The sequence below is a fragment of the Narcine bancroftii genome, chromosome 1 (assembly GCF_036971445.1).
Source record: "Narcine bancroftii isolate sNarBan1 chromosome 1, sNarBan1.hap1, whole genome shotgun sequence".
Taxonomy (NCBI): Eukaryota; Metazoa; Chordata; class Chondrichthyes; order Torpediniformes; family Narcinidae; genus Narcine; species Narcine bancroftii.
The window spans coordinates 32,963,208-32,974,359 of record NC_091469.1 but is presented as its reverse complement, the minus strand read 5'-3'; the positions used below and the strand labels follow the sequence as shown (position 1 = coordinate 32,974,359).

The 11,152-nt window shown below is 39.8% G+C and overlaps 1 protein-coding gene across 2 annotated transcripts in view; it reads left to right on the top strand.

Moving 5' to 3' along the window:
- Positions 1 to 901: 901 nt before the first annotated feature.
- The window catches only part of LOC138757003 (phospholipid-transporting ATPase ABCA1-like), a 154,152-nt gene continuing 143,901 nt past the window's right edge, over positions 902 to 11,152 (top strand). The window contains exon 1 of one of the 2 annotated variants that reach the window (XM_069923574.1): positions 902 to 1,088. The gene's annotated coding sequence lies outside the window, so the exon portion shown is untranslated. Of the gene's footprint in view, positions 1,089 to 1,108; positions 1,231 to 11,152 lie in introns of those variants that run through there. The other variant, XM_069923563.1, reaches the window with a different exon arrangement.

Here is an 11,152-nt window from a genome sequence, read left to right as displayed (position 1 = left end):
CCACCAGCCCAACACTGACAATTACATATAGGCGCCCCAGACTGCCCGGGACCCCAACACTGTGCCGCAACCGCAGCCCGAATTACGATGGTCACAGCAAAAAACCAGACCACCTGAAAGTCTTAATTTGTAACCACTTCACCCTGCCGGACTCTTAATTAAAAAAAAAACCAAGGGGTGAATGTGGTAAAATACTATGTATATGTTTATCTGTTTGGACCCACCCATTGGCCGAATGTGTCTCCAGAATGTTCCGCAGGCTCTGCCCGGGGCCGAACAGTCCATCCGCATGGATGTGCTTTTGTTCTCAAGGTAATAAAAGGCCATCAACTTCAGTCTTCTGGAGTGATTGATGGTGCATCAACCAGGCTGAACAAGTCGGTTCTGGTTCAGTGTCGCCCTCATGGAAATGATTTGGGTTGCTTTGCTATGTCGAAGACAGAGATGCTGACCTAATTTGCGGTATGGATGTGGCTCTTCCTGATTTTTTTCCCCCTCTCTCTGGACTGTTTGAAATTCTGGTCACCCTGAACACAAGTTCCTTTAAACTCTCACCCTCGTCCCAGACTGGAAACCATTTTTCTGCCGTTGTCTCTCGCCAAATGAGGCACACTTTCTGATGGCTGTAATGGCCACACTGCATCAGCTCCTGTGAAGACGGTCATGAATCGTTCCTGAATCTTCTGGCTGGAAAAGGAAGGGGCACAATGCACCGCTCCACTTGCACTATTCCCTGACTGCCCCACGAACCGCGCGCTCTTACCCGGGCTGGAGGAGCTGATGAGCACTCCCTCCCTTCCCGTGGCGCCCACTCCCCCCAAGTCAGGGCAAACCCTTCAGCTGCCCCCACGTGCTTCCGGGAGCCGATAACGGCACCCAAGCTGGAGTCAGCAGTGAGAGGAGCGCGTCTGACCGATAGTAACCTCGAGATGTCAATCAGCTGTGGAGGAGCTACTGGAGGTTGTTCAATCAAATCTCTCGTCCTCGAGGAGAGCACACGCGACGCGGACCTCGCCCAACCTGCAGCCGGTCCCAGCCCAGGGGGACGGGACTGACCACAAGCCCCCCCTCCCACCCCTTGGAGAAAGGTGAGAGGGTCTGCATTTTACAGCATCAGTGGCGTTTCGTTTTTAAATCCAGTATCTTTGTTATTGCTCCTCCGGGGGGGGAAGGAGAAACTTTCGTTGGTCGGAATAAATTGCCCCCTTCGGATTGAAATTAATGCAAACGGTATGTGTTTTTTTTACATCTTCTTGGTGGTCTTCCCCTGCTGATTAAAATTGGGGGGGGGGGGGGGGGAGAATGTGTTGTGGATGATGATCCCCCGTGTATCCTTTAGCGCTCAGTTGACCCCAAATCCTCGAAAAGTTTCGCTGAACCTGAAGTTGGTCACTGACTTTAAGCTCCGGGAATTACAGTCCAAGTTCACTTCATTCTATCTCCGTGTATTTATTTTTATATATAAACGCCCCCCCCCCCCACTCTTTCCCCCTCCAAATGACAGAATGAAAGATGTTGGGATTAGCGAGGAAATGTCCTGGAACTTCGCTCTGTTTTCATTCCTAAATTGGGGGGGGGGGGGGGCAGAAAAAAGTAATAATCTGTATTTGTGCAAAGAATAAAAGTTTCCACCCGGCCCGTCGAGTTGCAAAGTGCAAGTATAACCCAAGAATTGTAACCCCCTTACTCTATTGTTACTTTAGGCCAACGTCCTGCAAATAAACAAGGTTTATGTAAAAGTGAGCGGGTTAAAATGCTTTTGAACGTATGGTTCTTCCAATCCGCTCTTTCTTGAAGGAGCATGAGCTCCCTCGAACCAAGTTCTTGAACCCTTTCGCAGGTTTTGCCGGCTTATTGCCGGACTTCCGTGCTTCTCTCTGGATGCCTGTCGAGTAAGTAGATGGCGATAGAGGGAAAGAGAGCGAGGACTGCAGGTGACACGACTCAGTCGCTGTACTTTCTGATCTCTCTTCCAAGCGTGTCCACATCAATTTACGAGAATAGCATAGGGAAGTGCCAGGCAAACCTTTTTAAACTGTTCTGAGAGCTGTGACTCTCCCAATTTAAGGGGAATGAAATCAATACTTAAACTGGTTAAATAAATTCCCCAAAAGTATCACTATTACATTTACTTATAACAGATTGTAAGCAAATTGTCATAATTTGCTTATAATCTATTACAGTTCTCTAATATTACAATTTAACTTGTAATTGTCCATTGTAGTGTTATACACAAACATTTGTGAATGGTGACACTTGAAACAAACCCATATCAAACTGGGGTGATTTAGCCCATGGTATTTACGATTCTCTTTGAAAGACCTATTCGACTCCAAAGCATTTCAAAGTGTTCCTTCCTGGAGTACGCGTCTGGATCCACTGCTGAAAGTTGGCATTAAACATACTTCCACAACTTTAGCTAGTGCATTCCGATTGTTACCTTGCGATTGGAATAGATTCTCCCTTAATTTGAAGGTAACACATTGCCATTTGAAATACCAAAATCGTGGTTAATGAAACCCTTGTACAAATAATGCAGCCATCATAGAATTTGTCTGTTATCAGAAAATTAGTTCCATTTTGCTATTTGTGGGAGCTTGCTGTGTGCAATGAGATAGTGTAATCTTGTGGGAAGTATGAAGATTGGGACAAGGAAAATAACTACTGTATTCTGTGTTTGTTGCAACATGCACAAAGACAAAAGAAAGAATTCAGAATCAGAATTGCAATTTCTTATCGTTGTTACAATTTATTTTGTGGCAGCATTAAAGGTGTATAAATCTCAAAAATTACATTCATAAATACACCATTTAAAAATAAATGTTGAGAAAAAAGTGAGGTAGTTTGTGGTTCAGTCCATTTTGAAATCTTTTGGCAGAGTGGAAGAAACATTTTTTTTGTACCATTGGGTGGTACAATGGTTCCTGTGCCTCCTTCCTGATGGTAGCAGTGAGAGGAGGGCATGGCAAATATGATGAGGGTGCTTCCTGATGGACATTGGTTTCTTGTGTTACGAGCCCAGTGGACTCCAAAACTCAGTAGCAATAGAAGTTGACCAAGACTTCTTAAACAAAAGTTGTTTTAAGTTTCTTTGAACGAGATCAAACTTTAACTTCTTACTATTAACTTAACCCTCCCTTCTAATTCGAAGTGCACATGTATGTAATATGTATATGTTCACGAACGTTCTTTGTTTCACAGTTCAATCATTCACTTCTCACTTCTTCAAATTCAGTGGTATCAGGCAATTCTTGTACCGTGCTCAGAATTAAACATTTGTGAATCTTCCCAGGCTCTGGTGCTTAATGTTGAAGGGTTACTGCTCAGGAAGGTTCTTTTTGGTTTCAGAGAGATATTTGTTTCTTGTTGGACACACAGACCTCTTCCCCCCCACCCCCCCCCCCATGATCATCCACTTCAGTGTCTTGCTGAAGAAACTTGTCCCATCATGGGTTTTCCAAATGATAACCTCTACTTCCAGGTCATCAGTGTGATATAGAGAATTTAGGTTAAAAAGACTTAAGTTAAAATGTGATGATTAATCATAAACAGGGAAGCCAGAACGGACAGAGAGTTTACTAGCAGTCAAGGACAGAAGGAGCTGCTGAATATGTTTTTTTAAACCTATCTTTTCATGGTCATAGTGAGAGACATGCAGGAGACAAAGGATTGATAAGAAGTGTGAGAAACAGAATTCAGTGAATGTAGAGTTCACAGCGTACGTAACGAACGTGATAATTAATAATGCAGTTATACTTAGAATGTTTTTGTAATACTAACCAATTAAAACAGTATTAATAAGAAGGGGAAGGGCAAATAATAAAGGTATAAAAATCAATGCACTGTATGTATCGGGGCTTAACTGGTGAGAAACCAGTTGAGTCCAACTCTGCAGACTTGTAAATAAAGCTTGTCGTGTCATCAGTTTTAAAGAGACTCATGTGTGAGAAGTTTTATTTCTGACAATCAGAGTTCCTCTTGCTTCCCTTATTTCAGAAGAAACACTGTAGCCAGACTTTTCCTCTTGTAAGGACTACAAGGGTTTTGAACAGACTGAACTTTAGAACTCTCAACTCATCTTCAAAATGGGATCTTTCAACAAGCCTGCCAGCTTGCCATTTTGCAGCCTCAACTGCTAGTATAGAACTGACTACACACACACACACACACACACACACACACACACACACACACACACACACACACACACACACACACACACACACACACACACTTTGTTTTTTCCTCTCTCTGCTTGTAAAAAAAAAATTACCTCTCCCAAAGCTCCAAACCCAATCTTTGAAAGATCTTAGAAGTACTTGAGCCTGTACTCTGTTCCATTTGCACCTTCAAGTTCTTTCCAAAGCGGTTTCATTGTCTCTGCAAAATCACTCTGAGCCTCAACGTCTAGCTTCAGCAAAGCTCTTGCATTTTAAAAGAGATGTTTTTTGTGAAGTGTTATTCTGATTGTGAAGTGACCTATACTAAACCGCCACCATCTATTCTTTTAAAGACCTATTTATCCATAACCATTCTAATATCCCTGTAACACTTGAGAAACTGCCACTTGTAGATCTCCTGAATGCAGTGAAGATTAATGCTCATATTTTGTTGGCTGACTTCACAACTCTGTGCAGACTTTCCTGTTCAGTGCATTGGCATTTCCATATCAGACAATGATGTAACTAATCAGAATACTCTCCATGATACACCTATAGAAATTTATAAGCTTAACATCTTGTATGAAAGGTGACATATCTGATAGCGTGGCAATCCTCCACTACATTGTATTAGACTGGATATTTGAACCCAAATCTCCAGGTTGGATCTTGAACCCATAGGTTTCTAGCTGTAAGATCAAAGTTATTCGCAACAGAGCAACAGCTTTCAACTAGAGTTTTGGTTTTTATTTATTAATACATTTAATGAAGAAAGTTCTGGTGGGGCAAAATGGGCAGTAAAGGGCATTCCTGGGTAACATCTGATAAACTATTAGAACAAGATAATGATTCAATCAGTAACTTCAGCTGATTCAGTTGCTATTATTAATGGTCTTTCCAGCTGAGGATGATAATTAATTCAGTTCAAACCAAGAAAGGATAAACAGCTTCAAACATGAATTACTACCACTGAGGAAATTACTCCTGGATACTCAGAGAAAACTAGGCGGTGTCGCCCTTTTACACTGCCCTTGAAAGATGTTCACTTGTGTGAACATGACGAACACAGGATTGGGGGCGGGGTCATTTTCATCCTGGTATTTACCCGACAAGGTAGGTAGTATCAGAGCCAATGTGTTTCGTATTGTGTAAAAAGCTTAACTGCCTTCCCAGGATGCCGATGCTGTAATGGTGCAGGTTCTGCCTCCTTTTACACCAGGATGCAGGGTTACTGTGTTAAAAGTCGCACTGAACCGGCTCTTTTTGCTTCAGTGTGAATGCTCCGACCTGACCTGAACTGACTTTGAACTTGGGTTGTTGACATGCCAACTTAGTGGGATCTTTGTGTAAAAGGGGTAATTTGCTTATTGATTTAATAACTCCACAGCTATAGAGAGTCTTCCCAATTAGAAGGTGGTTTATAAATTAGTTAGTCTTTGAAAAGCATGCCAGTTCAAAAGTGGAAAATTTGCAACCATGTCGGGTTCATTTCAATTGTTAGAAAATTATTAGAATGATAGTAATTTCTACAATAGGTTTGGGTTTAGAAGTTGATTGTTCACCATACATTGTGTTACAAACTAACTGACCCCCATTAGTCCTAACACAGGAACAGCAATGGAAGATTTGCCAGACAGTGGTAAATTCAAAATAATAGTTTTTATTAACCACTTAATAGTTCTCACTTAAATCTAAACTTAACCCTGCTATGCATGAATGTAATTATAAAATGTGCTTGTGCATTAAAGTCCAAGCCATTTCAGTTTAAACTTGTGTCTGAAAAGTTAGTTTTAAGGCCCAGCATTTTAAAGTCTGGTTGAACTTGCGAGGTCTGTTAAATTGTAGTTCAGAAGTGATTACAAAGCATCAAATTCTTCTAAATTGTTGCTTGAAGCAGTAATGAAATGTTTGTTAACACTGATTCAGTCCTTGCACTGTTTAAACTCAAATATTTTGTTGAGATCTTTTCCCAGGAAGAGATTTCTTCTTAAATCCTCACACTAATGATATTCAACTCCCTCTTAGCTTCTTAAGAGTTCTGGAGTTTCTTTGAGGTTACACCCTTTTATTTCTTAAAAGAGCAGTTGAGAAGTGGCCTCCCTTTTGAAGTCCACTTTTTTTTCTGTAGTCCCCTTTTGTTAGGAGTATTGTACAGAGCAGAATCTTCCTCTCCTTCTGGCAATTACTGTTTTATTCCTGTGTGTGCCACACGGTCTTCTCAACTCCCATAGTCTTCAAATTCAAAATGTCTGAATTTGACAGTATATATTTCTCCAAATCATGTGACATTTGCACCCTTGGAGAGGTCAGTTCCAATTCTTTAAAATCATGTTACCATTTGCTGAAATCTTTAATGTTAGTAGCAGTTTCTTGGAAATCATGCGATCTTCATACCTCTGGCTTGTAGACATTATGACTCCGAAAGATGACATCACTTCTGAATGTATGGTGCGATGCGTGTGTAACCCTGTTCCAAACCCAATATTGTCCTGTTCACACTTGCAAGTGATGCCAGGAATTAACTGCCAATCAGTTTTTAAAGTGTCTAGTGTGAGAACAAAATCAGCATCAAATCACAAAATATCACAATGGGGATTGACAGCCTTGACCTCTAGTACAATTCTTGGCATCTGCAGATGCCAGCATTGCAATCAGGCAAGTGTGAAATCGGTAATTGCATTGTGGGATTGAAATGACCCTGTATGAGTGCAGGAACTTGAAGGAAAAAAAGATTAAAATGAAGTTATAAGCTTCGCTGTAGGAAATTCACAGAGGGGGAGAAAGGAAATAAATAGCAATAGCGGACAATTTTTAAACAGCATGGGAAAGTTGGTAGCGCTATAGCTCACAATTTATAAAGAACGTGAAGGAAAAAGCAATGGTGGACTTCATAGAATTTCATGCAGCAGTGATACCCATTCATGAATGCACCGTGCATGCAGCCAGGCATACAGCCCTATTCCTGCTGCATGGGAATCTGGGAAGGCAGGTCCGCCATCAGTTTTTCCTATGGTATTTATAAATTGTACGCAATAGTGCTACCAACTTCCCACACTATATAAATTGTACGCAATAGTGCTACCAACTTCCCACACTATATAAATTGTGCGCTATAGTGCTACAGACTTTCCCCACACTGTTTATAAATTGTCCACTATTGCTATTTATTGCTCACACTTTCCCACAATCCCTTATAAAGGTTTATATGAATTGGCACAATAACAGGGGGTGAAGGCTTCGTTCTGTGCTGTACATAAAGCTTAATAATGTTATAATTGGGCATGATTAATTTTGTTCAAATATACATTGATCAGGATTTAGGGCAAGTCCATCATCACTCGATGTGTCATGACATCACTGGAAGAAGGTAGAACTGTCTTAACCCCGGGGATGGCTCCTTGCAAGTATGAAAATGTTCAATGTCCCAGTTAGGGGTGGTCAATTGTGAAAAGCCAAACCCCCATTTCTATCCCAGGATACTGAACGACCAACTTAGTGGGATGCAAGTGTGAAAAGAGGCTTGTGCTACTTAAGACATATAAGAAATATAGCTTAACCTAGTATTAATATTAACATCAATCCATTACAATTGTCACTTGAGTATAGGAAAGTGCTAGAATCTTGATGAATATGGGGAGAAGAATTAAAGGGATTAATACAAAATTTGTTTGAGAGCATTTGAATGATTGGTATGGACCAATGGAGCCATTTCCACATTATATCCCACTATGATTTTATTTATTATTTTTTTTTAAACTTTATTTATTTGTTCAAGATACAGATAGTAAATAACATGTACAACAATAAACCAAAAGCATGAACCTTATATTTTATAGAAAAAAGAGAGAACCCCACCCCCCCCCCCCTTTAGCCAGCTCTCCTAAGGAGAGTCATAAAGAAAGAAAAAAAATAGTAAGGAAAAATTAAACAGACATATTAAAATCTAATCAACATAAATCAAAATGTAAATATTCTGAATATAACAACCACTTACTAATAAAAAAGCATTAGTTATCACAAGAAACATATGTAATTTTTTCCATTATTGAACAGCTTGTCCTCTCATTATGCCATCTATTAATATCAATCATGTTTATATCTTTCCACATACTAACAATACATTTTTTCTCTACAAATAATGCTAAATATACAAAAGCAAATTGAAATTTATCTAATCCCAAACCTTTCAGAGGTTGCAAACTGCCCAATAAAGATACTATCAGATCTAAAGGTATTTTAATCTTGTACAGATTTGGATTTATCCCAACCCTTTTTATCGATACCCTCCTATAACATTTAATACATAAATGAAATATAACCCTTCTCTGGTACCTTCAAAAGAAAACTTTCAAGTTTAGTAATTTCAGGCAAAATCATATCGCTACCAAGCACACATTTCACCAAAGATCAAATGTAAAAATAAAAAAAACAAAGAATTCTTATCAATACCATAACTGCCCCTCATCGTTACGCTTAATAAAACTGTATAAACCTTGAACATTACAAGTAGCAAACCTCAACTTTACCATATCTACTAATATTACTAAAGACCAATAATATCTTTATACCCTCTCTGAGGGTACAAATCCCCCTCATCACAAAATAAAAGCTAGATAAAATGAAAATAAAAAAAATAAGAAAAAAAAATTAGCAAAAAAAAAACCCCAAAAAAACTACCAAAAGGTAGTAATCCCTAAACAAAATTTGGGTGTGGATTACCCACCAGTGGCTGATGACTAATAGAACCTAGAACAAATCTCTTCCTCCCCAGCCGAACAAACAAAAAAAAATCTCAAAATATCATAATAATGTAAAAAGTAAAATATGAATAAGAAGATTCTGCTTTTCATTCAAGAAGTTCCAAACTCGGAGATCCCGTTTCAAAAGAAGTTGGACTCTTTCCATTCCCGTTTTTTTTTTTTTTTCCCCATTTCTACCATTTCTTCCGTTTCCAGAACAACCAGATTTTTCTTTAGGAGACAATGGTGGACTACGTCTTTGTCCTCTTGTATCTGGCAATGAATCAGCAAAAATCATTGCTTCTTGATCCATCTCAAAAAACTGAGATTGATAGTCTCCATGAAACATCTTCAAAACTGCCGGATAGCGAAAAGTATACTTATAACCTTTATGCCACAAAACTTCTTTAACTGGATTAAATCGACGTCGACATTGAATAACCTCTTGACTCAAATCAGGATAGAAAAAAACTTTGCTATTCTGAATCAATAACGGAGTTTGTCGTTTTCTCACATTTTGCACCGCCAGTCGAAGTATTACTTCTCTATCCAAATAATTCAAATATTGAATTATTACAGGTCTCGGTGGCTGACCAGGTAAAGATGATCTCCGAAGCCTTCAGAAAAAAATTCTTGCCCTAGTACTTGTGGAATCCAATCTGAAAAAAAAAAACAAAAAAAAAACACAGAGGATCTTTTCCTTCCATACCTTCTGGCAAACCAACGATTTTCACATTATTCCAAATAGTCTATTTTCCTCTCTAACTCCTTCTTATGTTCGCGCAATTCTATAATGGATTTTTCAACTTTCAGCACTTTTTCTGTATTAAAAGCCACTTGTTGTTGACATTCCAAAAAACCAGATTGAAATTTTTAAAAATCTTCACAAGATGCTTCTACACGTACTTTAACTGTATTCAATTCTGAACTTATCCTTTGAGCCAGCTCATTCATTATAGGCTGAATGACAGCATTTAACTGGCTACATTGTAATTCAGAAAAGCTCAGCCCTGCTTTCTCTGACGTAGTGGCAGAATCAGGTAACTGCAGCTCCTGCTGCAACTCAACAACAGGCATTTTAACGGTCTTACTGCGGGTCTGGACTCCCAGCGACGGCACCCTGACTTCCTCAGGGGGTCACCGCTGGTCTCCCCCCGCAGCTCGCTGTTGTTTCAAAAACTCGCGGAGAAGATCAAGATATTCAGGTTGGAGTGCTTCCTGAAGTGTTTCAGGCAATGGAGTTGTCTTCCTGCGTGCTCCCTCCGTTAAAGTCGGCAGGCTGCCAGAATCGGGATCCACTTCGTGGGAACACGCACCTTCCTCCTGAGAATGGGTAATTCCAGCGCTGTCCTTCACTTGGTGAGTAGTAGACATTTTTTTCCAGCTCCCTCAGGCAGTCTTTGTAGTTTAGGCACTGAAGAAATTAAACCTGAGGCTGTAACAGATTGTTTAGGCCCCAAATCTTCAGTACTTCGAAAATGCAACTTCTTCTGCACTTGAGGTTTAATCTTTTTACCATTAATGGCCATGATAATTCCTTAATACTTTAAACTAAAATTTAAGAATTTTAAACTTGAAAACAAAGGGTTAAAAAATGGGTACTTAAATGTCCGGCCAGAGAGGTTGAGATTACACGTCTAAACTCAACGCCATCTTGCCACGCCCCCCCCCCCCCCCCCACTATGATTTTATGAGAGAGACTTTGCGAGGTTGTGGGACCAAAGAGATTTACAGTAATAGGGTGAAGTATTGCCAGGATGAAGTTGGTGCGCATTGCTCAGCTTCCAGAGAAAGAAAGAATTGCCCCAGTATAATATGCAATGGGGCAATGGCTGAATTAAATTTGGTCAGTTTGGAATATTGAATTTTGGATATACTCAAGTTGCATGGTGGGATACCAGCATGGGTACACTGGAGTAATTGAATCCAGTTGTAACTGAGTCATTTCTCAGGTTTTAAGATCCTGAGACAATAAAGACTAAATATAATGTTGAGGTCTAATGCTGTACCCTTGGCATGCAATCAATCTGTCAAACAGGAAAGGGACTTAGTTTTGATAATGCATGCAAGTCAGTTGATGCACCAGCTTTTCAATATAACCAGAGCAAAGACAAACAAAGGTCAAGGGTGACATGGAAAGTGCAGCATAAAACTATCAATCTCAGTTTTTTGAGGTGGATCAAGAAGCAATGATTTTTGCTGATTCATTGCCAGATACAAGAGGACAAAGACATAGTCCACCATTGTCTCCTA